Raw genomic sequence first — 13,582 nt, 5'->3', positions numbered from 1 at the left:
AGGATGCCTCCCAGACGCAAGGTGGCACCAGTGCCAACTTGGTCTGGTTTGAGAGTGCAAGGTGCCTCCTGCAAACTGACACCCAGAACAATGGCTTCTGAATTTTTTTTTCCAGGGAAAAAGCCTGTAGAAAGGTTTTGGGTCCCGCGGCTTTAAATTGCCGGGTGCCTCCTGGAATTCCGCAACTCGCCAGGTGTTTCCCAGACGCTAAGAAACACCAGTGACAACTTGGTCTTATTTAAGAGTGCCAAGTGGGTCCTGGAAACTGACACCCAGAACAGTGGCTTATGAGTTTTTTTGCCCAGGGAAAAAGCCTGTACAGGGTCCTGCGGCCTTAAATTGCCGGGTGCCTCCTGGAATTCCGCCTCTCGCAGGATGCCTCCCAGACGCAAAATGGCACATGTTCCAACTTGGTCTGGTTTGAGAGTGCCAGGTGGCTCCTGCAAACTGACACCCAGAACAGTGGCTTGTGAGTTTTGTTTCCCAGGGAAAAAGCCTGTACAATGGTTCAGGGTCCTGCGGCCTTAAATTGCCGGGTGACTCCTGGAATTGCGCCTCTCGCCGGATGCCTCCCAGACGCAAGGTGGCACCAGTGCCAGCTTGGTCTGGTTTAAGAGTGCCAAGTGGGTCCTGGAAAATGACACCCAGAACAGTGGCTTGTGAGTTTTGTTGCGCAGGGAAAAAGCCTTTACAGTGGTTCAGGGTCCTGAGGCCTTAAATTGCCAGGTGCCTCCTGGAATTCGGCCTCTCGCAGGATGCCTCCCAGACGCAAGGTGGCACCAGTGCCAACTTGGTCTGGTTTGAGAGTGCCAGGTGCCTCCTGCAAACTGACACCCAGAACAATGGCTTCTGAATTTTTTTTTCCAGGGAAAAAGCCTATAGAAAGGTTTTGGGTCCTGCGGCCTTAATATGCCGGGTGCCTCCTGGAATTCCGCCTCTCGCAGGATGCCTCCCAGACGCAAGGTGGCACCAGTGCCAACTTGGTCTGGTTTGAGAGTGCCAAGTGGGTCCTGAAAACTGACACCCAGAACAGTGGCTTGTGAGTTTTGTTTCCCAGGGAAAAAGCCTGTACAATGGTTCAGGGGCCTGAGGCCTTAAATTGCCGGGTGCCTCCTGGAATTCGGACTCTCGCAGGGTGCCTCCCAGAGGCAAAATGACACCATTTCCAACTTGGTCTGGTTTGAGAGTGTCAAGTGGGTCCTGAAAACTGACACCCAGAACAGTGGCTTGTGAGTTTTGTTTCCCAGGGAAAAAGCCTGTACAATGGTTCAGGGTCCTGCGGCCTTAAATTGCCGGGTGCCTCCTGGAATTCCGCAACTCGCCAGGTGTTTCCCAGACGCTAAGCAACACCAGTGCCAACTTGGTCTGGTTTAAGAGTGCCAAGTGGGTCCTGAAAACTGACACCCAGAACAGTGGCTTGTGAGTTTTGTTTCCCAGGGAAAAAGCCTGTACAATGGTTCAGGGTCCTGCGGCCTTTAATTGCTGGGTGCCTCCTGGAATTCCGCATCTCGCCAGATGTTTCCCAGACGCTAAGCAACACCAGTGCCAAGTTGGTCTGGTTTAAGAGTGCCAAGTGGGTCCTGCAAACTGACACCCAGAACAGTGGCTTGTGAGTTTTGTTTCCCAGGGAAAAAACCTGTAGAATTGTTCAGGGGCCTGAGGCCTTAAATTGCTGGGTGCCTCCTGGAATTCGGCGTCTTGCAAGATGCCTCCCAGACGCAAGGTGGCACCAGTGCCAACTTGGTCTTGTTTGAGAGTGCCAAGTGGGTCCTGAAAACTGACACCCAGAACAGTGGCTTGTGAATTTTGTTTTCCAGGGAAAAAGCCTGTAGAATGGTTCAGGGTCCTGCGGCCTTAAATTGCCGGGTGCCTCCTGGAGTTCCGCCTCTCGCAGGATGCCTCCCAGAGGCAAAATGACACCATTTCCAACTTGGTCTGGTTTGAGAGTGTCAAGTGGGTCCTGAAAACTGACACCCAGAACAGTGGCTTGTGAGTTTTGTTTTCCAGGGAAAAAGCTTATACAGTGGTTCAGGGTCCTGCGGACTTAAATTGCCGGGTGCCTCCTGGAATTGCGCCTCACGCAGGATGCCTCCCAGACGCAAGGTGGCACCAGTGCCAACTTGGTCTGCTTTGAGAGTGTCAAGTGGGTCCTGAAAACTGACACCCAGAACAGTGGCTTGTGAGTTTGGTTTCCCAGGGAAAAAGCCTGTACAATGGTTCAGGGTCCTGCGCCCTTAAATTGCCGGGTGCCTCCTGGAATTCCGCATCTCGCCAGGTGTTTCCCAGACGCTAAGCAACACCAGTGCCAACTTGGTCTGGTTTAAGAGTGCCAAGTGGGTCCTGCAAACTGACACCCAGAACAGTGGCTTGTGAGTTCTGTCTCCCAGGGAAAAAGCCTGTACAATGGTTCAGGTTCCTGCGGCCTTAAATTGTTGGGTGCCTCCTGGAATTGCGCCTCTTGCAGGATGCCTCCCAGACGCAAGGTGGCACCAGTGCCAACTTGGTCTGGTTTGAGAGTGCCAGGTGCCTCCTGCAAACTGACACCCAGAACAATGGCTTCTGAATTTTTTTTTCCAGGGAAAAAGCTTGTAGAAAGGTTTTGGGTCCTGCGGCCTTAAATTGCCGGGTGCCTCCTGGAATTCCGCCTCTCGCAGGATGCCTCCCAGACGCAAGGTGGCACCAGTGCCAACTTGGTCTGGTTTGAGAGTGCCAAGTGCGTCCTGAAAACTGACACCCAGAACAGTGGCTTGTGAGTTTTGTTTCCCAGGGAAAAAGCCTGTAGAATGGTTCAGGGTCCTGCGGCCTTAAATTGCCGGGTGCCTCCTGGAATTCCGCAACTTGCCAGGTGTTTCCCAGACGCTAAGCAACACCAGTGCCAACTTGGTCTGGTTTGAGAGTGCCAAGTGGGTCCTGCAAACTGACACCCAGAACAGTGGCTTGTGAGTTTTGTTTCCCAGGGAAAAAGCCTGTACAATGGTTCAGGGTCCTGCGGCCTTAAATTGCCGGGTGCCTCCTGGAATTCAGCCTCTCGCAGGATGCCTCCAAGACGCAAAATGGCACCAGTGCCAACTTGGTCTGGTTTGAGAGTGCCAGGTGGCTCCTGCAAACTGACACCCAGAACAGTGTCTTGTGAGTTTTGTTTCCCAGGGAAAAAGCCTGTACAATGGTTTTGGGTTCTGCGGCCTTAAATTGCCGGGTGCCTCCTGGAATTGCGCATCTCGCAGGATGCCTCCCAGACGCAAGGTGGCACCAGTGCCAACTTGGTCTGGTTTGAAAGTGCCAGGTGGGTCCTGCAAACTGACACCCAGAACAATGGCTTCTGAATTTTTTTTTCCAGGGAAAAAGCTTGTAGAAAGGTTTTGGGTCCTGCGGCCTTAAATTGCCGGGTGCCTCCTGGAATTCCGCCTCTCGCAGGATGCCTCCCAGACGCAAGGTGGCACCAGTGCCAACTTGGTCTGGTTTGAGAGTGCCAAGTGCGTCCTGAAAACTGACACCCAGAACAGTGGCTTGTGAGTTTTGTTTCCCAGGGAAAAAGCCTGTAAAATGGTTCAGGGGCCTGCGGCCTTAAATTGCCGGGTGCCTCCTGGAATTCCGCAACTCGCCAGGTGTTTCCCAGACGCTAAGCAACACCAGTGCCAACTTGGTCTGGTTTAAGAGTGCCAAGTGGGTCCTGGAAACTGACACCCAGAACAGTGGCTTGTGAGTTTTGTTTCCCAGGGAAAAAGCCTGTACAATGGTTCAGGGTCCTGCGGCCTTAAATTGCCGGGTGCCTCCTGGAATTCGGCGTCTTGCAGGATGCCTCCAAGACACAAAATGGCACCAGTGCCAACTTGGTCTGGTTTGAGAGTGCCAGGTGGCTCCTGCAAACTGACACCCAGAACAGTGGCTTGTGAGTTTTGTTTCCCAGGGAAAAAGCCTGTACAATGGTTCAGGGTCCTGCGGCCTTAAATTGCCGGGTGCCTCCTGGAATTGCGCCTCTCGCAGGATGCCTCCCAGACGCAAGTTGGCACCAGTGCCAACTTGGTCTGCTTTGAGAGTGTCAAGTGGGTCCTGAAAACTGACACCCAGAACAGTGGCTTGTGAGTTTTGTTTCCCAGGGAAAAAGCCTGTACAATGGTTCAGGGGCCTGAGGCCTTAAATTGCTGGGTGCCTCCTGGAATTCGGACTCTCGCAGGGTGCCTCCCAGAGGCAAAATGACACCATTTCCAACTTGGTCTGGTTTGAGAGTGTCAAGTGCGTCCTGAAAACTGACACCCAGAACAGTGGCTTGTGAGTTTTGTTTCCCAGGGAAAAAGCCTGTACAATGGTTCAGGATTCTGCGGCCTTAAATTGCCGGGTGCCTCCTGGAATTCCGCATCTTGCCAGATGTTTCCCAGACGCTAAGCAACACCAGTGCCTACTTGGTCTGGTTTAAGAGTGCCAAGTGGGTCCTGGAAACTGACACCCAGAACAGTGGCTTGTGAGTTTTGTTTCCCAGGGAAAAAGCCTGTACAATGCTTCAGGGTCCTGCGGCCTTAAATTGATGGGTGCCTCCTGAAATTCGGCCTCTCGCAGGATGCCTTCCAGACGCAAGGTGGCACCAGTGCCAACTTGGTCTGGTTTAAGAGTGCCAAGTGGGTCCTGAAAACTGACACCCAGAACAGTGGCTTCTGAATTTTGTTTTCCAGGGAAAAATCCTGTAGAATGGTTTTGGGTCCTGCGGCCTTAAATTGCCGGGTGCCTCCTGGAATTCGGCCTCTCGCAGGATGCCTCCCAGACGCAAGGTGGCACCAGTTCCAACTTGGTCTGGTTTAAGAGTGCCAAGTGGGTCCTGAAAACTGACACCCAGAACAGTGGCTTGTGAGTTTTGTTGCCCAGGGAAAAAGCCTGTACAATGGTTCAGGGGCCTGAGGCCTTAAATTGCCCGGTTGCCTCCTGGAATTGCGCCTCTCGCAGGATGCCTCCCAGACGCAAGGTGGCACCAGTTCCAACTTGGTCTGGTTTAAGCGTGCCAAGTGGGTCCTGAAAACTGACACCCAGAACAGTGGCTTGTGAGTTTTGTTTCCCAGGGAAAAAGCCTGTACAATGGTTCAGGGGCCTGAGGCCTTAAATTGCTGGGTGCCTCCTGGAATTCGGACTCTCGCAGGGTGCCTCCCAGAGGCAAAATGGCACCAGTGCAAACTTGGTCTGGTTTGAGAGTGCCAGGTGGCTCCTGCAAACTGACACCCAGAACAGTGGCTTGTGAGTTTTGTTGCCCAGGGAAAAAGCCTGTACAATGGTTCAGGGTCCTGCGGCCTTAAATTGCCGGGTGCCACCTGAAATTGCGCCTCTCGCAGGATGCCTCCCAGACGCAAGGTGGCACCAGTGCCAACTTGGTCTGGTTTGAGAGTGCCAGGTGCCTCCTGCAAACTGACACCCAGAACAATGGCTTCTGAATTTTTTTTTCCAGGGAAAAAGCCTGTAGAAAGGTTTTGGGTCCTGCGGCCTTAAATTGCCGGGTGCCTCCTGGAATTCCGCCTCTCGCAGGATGCCTCCCAGACGCAAGGTGGCACCAGTGCCAACTTGGTCTGGTTTGAGAGTGCCAAGTGGGTCCTGAAAACTGACACCCAGAACAGTGGCTTGTGAGTTTTGTTTCCCAGGGAAAAAGCCTGTACAATGGTTCAGGGGCCTGAGGCCTTAAATTGCTGGGTGCCTCCTGGAATTCGGACTCTCGCAGGGTGCCTCCCAGAGGCAAAATGACACCATTTCCAACTTGGTCTGGTTTGAGAGTGTCAAGTGGGTCCTGAAAACTGACACCCAGAACAGTGGCTTGTGAGTTTTGTTTCCCAGGGAAAAAGCCTGTACAATGGTTCAGGGTCCTGCGGACTTAAATTGCCGGGTGCCTCCTGGAATTCCGCAACTCGCCAGGTGTTTCCCAGACGCTAAGCAACACCAGTACCAACTTGGTCTGATTTAAGAGTGTCAAGTGGGTCCTGGAAACTGACACCCAGAACAGTGGCTTGTGAGTTTTGTTTCCCAGGGAAAAAGCCTGTAGAATTGTTCAGGGTCCTGCGGCCTTAAATTGCCGGGTGCCTCCTGGAATTCCGCCTCTCGCAGGATGTTTCCAAGACGCAAAATGGCACCAGTGCAAACTTGGTCTGGTTTGAGAGTGCCAGGTGGCTCCTTCAAACTGACACCCAGAACAGTGGCTTGTGAATTTTGTTTCCCAGGGAAAAAGCCTGTACAATGGTTCAGGGTCCTGCGGCCTTAAATTGCCGGGTGCCTCCTGGAATTCCGCGTCTTGCAGGATGCCTCCCAGACGCAAAATGGCACCAGTGCCAACTTGGTCTGGTTTGAGAGTGCCAGGTGGCTCCTGCAAACTGACACCCAGAACAGTGGCTTGTGAATTTTGTTTCCCAGGGAAAAAGCCTGTACAATGGTTTTGGGTTCTGTGGCCTTAAATTGCCGGGTGCCTCCTGGAATTCCGCCTCTCGCAGGATGCCTCCCAGACGCAAGGTGGCACCAGTGCCAACTTGGTCTGGTTTGAGAGTGCCAAGTGGGTCCTGAAAACTGACACCCAGAACAGTGGCTTGTGAGTTTTGTTTCCCAGGGAAAAAGCCTGTAGAATTGTTCAGGGGCCTGAGGCCTTAAATTGCTGGGTGCCTCCTGGAATTCGGCCTCTCGCAGGATGCCTCCCAGACACAAGGTGGCACCAGTGCCAACTTGGTCTTGTTTAAGAGTGCCAAGTGGGTCCTGAAAACTGACGCGCAGAACAGTGGCTTGTGAGTTTTGTTTCCCAGAGAAAAAGCCTATACAGTGGTTCAGGATCCTGCGGCCTTGAATTGCCGGGTGCCTCCTGGAATTGCGCCTCTCGCAGGATGCCTCCCAGACGCAAGGTGGCACCAGTGCCAACTTGGTCTGGTTTGAGAGTGCCAAGTGCGTCCTGAAAACTGACACCCAGAACAGTGGCTTGTGAGTTTTGTTTGCCAGGGAAAAAGCCTGTACAATGGTTCAGGGTCCTGCGGCCTTAAATTGCCGGGTGCCTCCTGGAATTCCGCAACTCGCCAGGTGTTTCCCAGACGCTAAGCAACACAAGTGCCAACTTAGTCTGATTTAAGAGTGCCAAGTGGGTCCTGGAAACTGACACCCAGAACAGTGGCTTGTGAGTTTTGTTTCCCAGGGAAAAAGCCTGTACAATGGTTCAGGGTCCTGCGGCCTTAAATTGCCGGGCGCCTCCTGGAATTCCGCCTCTCGCAGGATGCCTCCCAGACGCAAAATGGCACCAGTGCCAACTTGGTCTGGTTTGAGAGTGCCAGGTGGCTCCTGCAAACGGACACCCAGAACAGTGGCTTGTGAATTTTGTTTCTCAGGGAAAAAGCCTGTACAATGGTTCAGGGTCCTGCGGACTTAAATTGCCGGGTGCCTCCTGGAATTCGGCCACTCGCAGGATGCCTCCCAGACGCAAGGTGGCACCAGTTCCAACTTGGTCTGGTTTAAGAGTGCCAAGTGGGTCCTGAAAACTGACACCCAGAACAGTGGCTTGTGAGTTTTGTTTCCCAGGGAAAAAGCCTGTACAATGGTTCAGGGGCCTGAGGCCTTAAATTGCCAGGTGCCTCCTGGAATTCGGCCTCTCGCAGGATGCCTCTCAGACACAAGGTGGCAGCAGTTCCAACTTGGTCTGGTTTAAGAGTGCCAAGTGGGTCCTGAAAACTGACACCCAGAACAGTGGCTTGTGAGTTTTGTTTTCCAGGGAAAAAGCCTGTAGAATGGTTCAGGGTCCTGCGGCCTTAAATTGCCGGTTGCCTCCTGGAATTGCGCCTCTCGCTGGATGCCTCCCAGACGCAAGTTGGCACCAGTGCCAACTTGGTCTTCTTTGCGAGTGTCAAGTGGGTCCTGAAAACTGACACCCAGAACAGTGGCTTGTGAGTTTTGTTTCCCAGGGAAAAAGCCTGTACAATGGTTCAGGGTCCTGCGGCCTTAAATTGCCGGGTGCCACCTGAAATTGCGCCTCTCGCAGGATGCCTCCCAGACGCAAGGTGGCACCAGTGCCAGCTTGGTCTGGTTTAAGAGTGCCAAGTGGGTCCTGGAAACTGACACCCAGAACAGTGGCTTGTGAGTTTTGTTGCCCAGGGAAAAAGCCTGTACAATGGTTCAGGGTCCTGCGGCCTTAAATTGCCGGGTGCCTCCTGGAATTCGGCCTCTCGCAGGATGCCTCCAAGACGCAAAATGGCACCAGTGCCAACTTGGTCTGGTTTGAGAGTGTCAAGTGGGTCCTGAAAACTGACACCCAGAACAGTGGCTTGTGAGTTTTGTTTCCCAGGGAAAAAGCCTGTACAATGGTTCAGGGGCCTGAGGCCTTAAATTGCTGGGTGCCTCCTGGAATTCGGACTCTCGCAGGGTGCCTCCCAGAGGCAAAATGACACCATTTCCAACTTGGTCTGGTTTGAGAGTGTCAAGTGCGTCCTGTAAACTGACACCCAGAACAGTGGCTTGTGAGTTTTGTTTCCCAGGGAAAAAGCCTGTACAATGGTTCAGGGTCCTGCGGCCTTAAATTGCCGGGTGCCTCCTGGAATTCCGCAACTCGCCAGGTGTTTCCCAGACGCTAAGCAACACCAGTGCCAACTTGGTCTGGTTTAAGAGTGCCAAGTGGGTCCTGCAAACTGACACCCAGAACAGTGGCTTGTGAGTTTTGTTTCCCAGGGAAAAAGCCTGTACAATGGTTCAGGGTCCTGCGGCCTTTAATTGCCGGGTGCTTCCTGGAATTCCGCATCTCGCCAGATGTTTCCCAGACGCTAAGCAACACCAGTGCCAACTTGGTCTGGTTTAAGAGTGCCAAGTGGGTCCTGCAAACTGACACCCAGAACAGTGGCTTGTGAGTTTTGTTTCCCAGGGAAAAATCCTGTAGAAAGGTTCAGGTTCCTGCGGCCTTAAATTGCTGGGTGCCTCCTGGAATTCGGCGTCTTGCAAGATGCCTCCCAGACGCAAGGTGGCACCAGTGCCAACTTGGTCTGGTTTGAGAGTGCCAAGTGGGTCCTGCAAACTGACACCCAGAACAGTGGCTTCTGAATTTTGTTTTCCAGGGAAAAAGCCTGTAGAATGGTTCAGGGTCCTGCGGCCTTAAATTGCCGGGTGCCTCCTGGAATTCCGCCTCTCGCAGGATGCCTCCCAGACGCAAGGTGGCACCAGTGCCAACTTGGTCTGCTTTGAGAGTGTCAAGTGGGTCCTGAAAACTGACACCCAGAACAGTGGCTTGTGAGTTTTGTTTCCCAGGGAAAAAGCCTGTACAATGGTTCAGGGGCCTGAGGCCTTAAATTGCTGGGTGCCTCCTGGAATTCGGACTCTCGCAGGGTGCCTCCCAGAGGCAAAATGACACCATTTCCAACTTGGTCTGGTTTGAGAGTGTCAAGTGCGTCCTGAAAACTGACACCCAGAACAGTAACTTGTGAGTTTTGTTGCCCAGGGAAAAAGCCTGTAGAAAGGTTTTGGGTCCTGGGGCCTTAAATTGCCGGGTGCCTCCTGGAATTCCGCCTCTCGCAGGATGCCTCCCAGACGCAAGGTGGCACCAGTGCCAACTTGGTCTGGTTTGCGAGTGCCAAGTGCGTCCTGAAAACTGACACCCAGAACAGTGGCTTGTGAGTTTTGTTTCCCAGGGAAAAAGCCTGTACAATGGTTCAGGGTCCTGCGGCCTTAAATTGCCGGGTGCCTCCTGGAATTCCGCAACTCGCCAGGTGTTTCCCAGACGCTAAGCAACACCAGTGCCAACTTGGTCTGATTTAAGAGTCTCAAGTGGGTCCTGGAAACTGACACCCAGAACAGTGGCTTGTGAGTTTTGTTTCCCAGGGAAAAAGCCTGTACAATGGTTCAGGGTCCTGCGGCCTTAAATTGCCAGGTGCCTCCTGGAATTCCGCCTCTCGCAGGATGCCTCCAAGACGCAAAATGGCACCAGTTCCAACTTGGTCTGGTTTGAGAGTGCCAAGTGGGTCCTGAAAACTGACACCCAGAACAGTGGCTTGTGAATTTTGTTTCCCAGGGAAAAAGCCTGTACAATGGTTCAGGGTCCTGCGGACTTAAATTCCCGGTTGCCTCCTGGAATTCGGCGTCTTGCAGGATGCCTCCCAGACGCAAAATGGCACCAGTGCCAACTTGGTCTGGTTTGAGAGTGCCAGGTGGCTCCTGCAAACTGACACCCAGAACAGTGGCTTGTGAATTTTGTTTCCCAGGGAAAAAGCCTGTAGAATGATTTTGGGTTCTGTGGCCTTAAATTGCCGGGTGCCTCCTGGAATTCCGCCTCTCGCAGGATGCCTCCCAGACGCAAGGTGGCACCAGTGCCAACTTGGTCTGGTTTGAGAGTGCCAGGTGGGTCCTGAAAACTGACACCCAGAACAGTGGCTTGTGAGTTTTGTTTCCCAGGGAAAAAGCCTGCAGAATTGTTCAGGGGCCTGAGGCCTTAAATTGCAGGGTGCCTCCTGGAATTCGGCCTCTCGCAGGATGCCTCCCAGACGCAAGGTGGCACCAGTGCCAACTTGGTCTGGTTTGAGAGTGCAAGGTGCCTCCTGCAAACTGACACCCAGAACAATGGCTTCTGAATTTTTTTTTCCAGGGAAAAAGCCTGTAGAAAGGTTTTGGGTCCCGCGGCCTTAAATTGCCGGGTGCCTCCTGGAATTCCGCAACTCGCCAGGTGTTTCCCAGACGCTAAGCAACAACAGTGCCAACTTGGTCTTATTTAAGAGTGCCAAGTGGGTCCTGGAAACTGACACCCAGAACAGTGGCTTGTGAGTTTTTTTGCCCAGGGAAAAAGCCTGTACAGGGTCCTGCGGCCTTAAATTGCCGGGTGCCTCCTGGAATTCCGCCTCTCGCAGGATGCCTCCCAGACGCAAAATGGCACATGTTCCAACTTGGTCTGGTTTGAGAGTGCCAGGTGGCTCCTGCAAACTGACACCCAGAACAGTGGCTTGTGAGTTTTGTTTCCCAGGGAAAAAGCCTTTACAATGGTTCAGGGTCCTGCGGACTTCAATTGCCGGGTGCCTCCTGGAATTCAGCCACTCGCAGGATGCCTCCCAGATGCAAGGTGGCACCAGTTCCATCTTGGTCTGGTCTAAGAGTGCCAAGTGGGTCCTGAAAACTGACACCCAGAACAGTGGCTTGTGAGTTTTGTTTCCCAGGGAAAAAGCCTGTACAATGGTTCAGGGGCCTGAGGCCTTAAATTGCCAGGTGCCTCCTGGAATTCGGCCTCTCGCAGGATGCCTCTCAGACACAAGGTGGCACCAGTTCCAACTTGGTCTGGTTTAAGAGTGCCAAGTGGGTCCTGAAAACTGACACCCAGAACAGTGGCTTGTGAGTTTTGTTTCCCAGGGAAAAAGCCTGTACAATGGTTCCGGATCCTGCGGCCTTAAATTGCCGGGTGCCACCTGAAATTGCGCCTCTCGCAGGATGCCTCCCAGACGCAAGGTGGCACCAGTGCCAGCTTGGTCTGGTTTAAGAGTGCCAAGTGGGTCCTGGAAACTGACACCCAGAACAGTGGCTTGTGAGTTTTGTTGCGCAGGGAAAAAGCCTTTACAATGGTTCAGGGTCCTGCGGCCTTAAATTGCCGGGTGCCACCTGGAATTGCGCCTCTCGCAGGATGCCTCCCAGACGCAAGGTGGCACCAGTGCCAACTTGGTCTGGTTTGAGAGTGCCAGGTGCCTCCTGCAAACTGACACCCAGAACAATGGCTTCTGAATTTTTTTTTCCAGGGAAAAAGCCTGTAGAAAGGTTTTGGGTCCTGCGGCCTTAATATGCCGGGTGCCTCCTGGAATTCCGCCTCTCGCAGGATGCCTCCCAGACGCAAGGTGGCACCAGTGCCAACTTGGTCTGGTTTGAGAGTGCCAAGTGGGTCCTGCAAACTGACACCCAGAACAGTGGCTTGTGAGTTTTGTTTCCCAGGGAAAAAGCCTGTACAATGGTTCAGGGGCCTGAGGCCTTAAATTGCTGGGTGCCTCCTGGAATTCAGACACTCGCAGGGTGCCTCCCAGAGGCAAAATGACACCATATCCAACTTGGTCTGGTTTGAGAGTGTCAAGTGGGTCCTGAAAACTGACACCCAGAACAGTGGCTTGTGAGTTTTGTTTCCCAGGGAAAAAGCCTGTACAATGGTTCAGGGTCCTGCGGCCTTAAATTGCCGGGTGCCTCCTGGAATTCCGCAACTCGCCAGGTGTTTCCCAGACGCTAAGCAACACCAGTGCCAACTTGGTCTGGTTTAAGAGTGCCAAGTGGGTCCTGAAAACTGACACCCAGAACAGTGGCTTGTGAGTTTTGTTTCCCAGGGAAAAAGCCTGTACAATGGTTCAGGGTCCTGCGGCCTTTAATTGCTGGGTGCCTCCTGGAATTCCGCATCTCGCCAGATGTTTCCCAGACGCTAAGCAACACCAGTGCCAACTTGGTCTGGTTTAAGAGTGCCAAGTGGGTCCTGCAAACTGACACCCAGAACAGTGGCTTGTGAGTTTTGTTTCCCAGGGAAAAAGCCTGTAGAATTGTTCAGGGGCCTGAGGCCTTAAATTGCTGGGTGCCTCCTGGAATTCGGCGTCTTGCAAGATGCCTCCCAGACGCAAGGTGGCACCAGTGCCAACTTGGTCTTGTTTGAGAGTGCCAAGTGGGTCCTGAAAACTGACACCCAGAACAGTGGCTTGTGAATTTTGTTTTCCAGGGAAAAAGCCTGTAGAATGGTTCAGGGTCCTGCGGCCTTAAATTGCCGGGTGCCTCCTGGAATTCCGCCTCTCGCAGGATGCCTCCCAGAGGCAAAATGACACCATTTCCAACTTGGTCTGGTTTGAGAGTGTCAAGTGCGTCCTGAAAACTGACACCCAGAACAGTGGCTTGTGAGTTTTGTTGCCCAGGGAAAAAGCCTGTACAATGGTTCAGGGTCCTGCGGCCTTAAATTGCCGGGTGCCTCCTGGAATTCGGCCTCTCGCAGGATGCCTCCCAGACGCAAGGTGGCACCAGTTCCAACTTGGTAGGGTTTAAGAGTGCCAAGTGAGTCCTGAAAACTGACACCCAGAACAGTGGCTTGTGAGTTTTGTTTCCCAGGGAAAAAGCCTGTGGAATTTTTCAGGGGCCTGAGGCCTTAAATTGCTGGGTGCCTCCTAGAATTCGGCCTCTCGCAGGATGCCTCCCAGACACAAGGTGGCACCAGTGCCAACTTGGTCTTGTTTAGGAGTGCCAAGTGGGTCCTGAAAACTGACACCCAGAACAGTGGCTTGTGAGTTTTGTTTCCCAGGGAAAAAGCTTATACAGTGGTTCAGGGTCCTGCGGACTTAAATTGCCGGGTGCCTCCTGGAATTGCGCCTCACGCAGGATGCCTCCCAGACGCAAGGTGGCACCAGTGCCAACTTGGTCTGCTTTGAGAGTGTCAAGTGGGTCCTGAAAACTGACACCCAGAACAGTGGCTTGTGAGTTTTGTTTCCCAGGGAAAAAGCCTGTACAATGGTTCAGGGTCCTGCGCCCTTAAATTGCCGGGTGCCTCCTGGAATTCCGCATCTCGCCAGGTGTTTCCCAGACGCTAAGCAACACCAGTGCCAACTTGGTCTGGTTTAAGAGTGCCAAGTGGGTCCTGCAAACTGACACCCAGAACAGTGGCTTGTGAGTTCTG

This window comes from Fringilla coelebs, assembly GCF_963513975.1.
Source record: "Fringilla coelebs genome assembly, contig: SCAFFOLD_40, whole genome shotgun sequence".
NCBI lineage: Eukaryota > Metazoa > Chordata > Aves > Passeriformes > Fringillidae > Fringilla > Fringilla coelebs.
Note: the sequence above shows the minus strand (reverse complement) of the source record.